Source organism: Platichthys flesus, chromosome 1, assembly GCF_949316205.1.
Source record: "Platichthys flesus chromosome 1, fPlaFle2.1, whole genome shotgun sequence".
Classification (NCBI taxonomy): domain Eukaryota; kingdom Metazoa; phylum Chordata; class Actinopteri; order Pleuronectiformes; family Pleuronectidae; genus Platichthys; species Platichthys flesus.
Window position 1 is genome coordinate 12,236,683 of NC_084945.1, and position 1,465 is coordinate 12,238,147.

Genomic DNA, 1,465 nt, shown 5'->3' on the forward strand with positions numbered 1-1,465 from the left:
GAAGGAGGGCAGTGAAGCTTAGACAAACAAAGTGCTAATGAGGATTCTGCAATTCTTGTTGGACCTTTTGGTTTCCCTGATCGATATAGCGATGCGTGTGTGTGTGTTTAAAAACATGGCTGCAAATTTTAATTAAAGCACTACATTTGTCTTACATGCTGCACCGTGCACCATGAGGGTGAGAGGGCATCATGTTCTTTTCAGGGACATTAAAACATCCCACTAAATCACAGCTTGTGACGTAATATGAGGGACTGCATGTCTTTTTGGTTTTCAGGTTCCAACGTGTCACGTATGAGGTCTGGGAACATGTGATGTCATTGTACTAGAGTGAAATTAGCTATAGTGATATATGGGATATTACCCTGAACTTTGACTTGAATTAAATGGATGATATGATCTAAGAGCACTTACATTTTATGAGCTGTGGCCATTTGTATTCTGCCGATGTTCTTGTAGGAAAACACATTTTGGGATGATGATGTTTGTACTCTCTAATTTGCTGCCATTGTTTCACCATGGAAAAAAGCGGCTGGTGAAAGTTGTGCTGATATAAATGGCAGCGGCTTTGAGGTTTTAATATTTTAGAATTAATTTAAATCGACCCATAGTGGCCTGAAAATGCTAATTTAGAGCTAAAATGATAAATTGATTAGTCTGCCCTTATTTTTGCATAATTGTATTGAGAATATGTTTTATTTTTGGAGTGCTGGTCGGACAAGAAAATCAATATGAAATTGTCATCTTTGGTGCAGTAAAATTCGACATATTCTACAGGGTCAATCGATTAATTGAGAATATTATCAGATTAATCTGTAATTAAAATTAATTTCCTATTCTGTTAAAATCTAAACTGAGCAATAGTTTAATATTTCAGGCAGAAGTCAATATGGAGCTGTTCATTCCTTCCATGCTTGCGTCCACAGATGTATGTACTGTATATGTATGTATCTGTCTGTATACACACACATATATATATATATATAAAATAATAATATATATATATATTTGTATATATGTGTGTGTATTACTAGATATGTGTGTGTATATAGATTCACTACTTACCAGCATATTAGCATTATAGTTTTATAGTTTGTGTAATAAAGTCACTAACACTCATTATCACTTTAGGAATTTGATAAATATTTGACAGCTCCAACAGACCTAGTATATTGTTTGTTTGTTTGTGTGTGTCTGTGTGTATATCAAACATGACCTCATCAGAAAAACAGACTGTATTACACAGCTATATAACCAGTTAGCCCTCTCTTCAGGATGATTTAAATGACCTCAAACTCAAAGAGCATTTATTTTGTCTGGAACTTCATTTCGAGGCCAATGCTCTGACTCAGTGCCTCACAATCAGAGGATAATTAGTGAAGCTTGAATCACTGAGGGCAGGTCGGCTCGACTGCCCTCCACGACACCTGTACGCTCACAACAACACAGTTTGGAGAAGCATTCT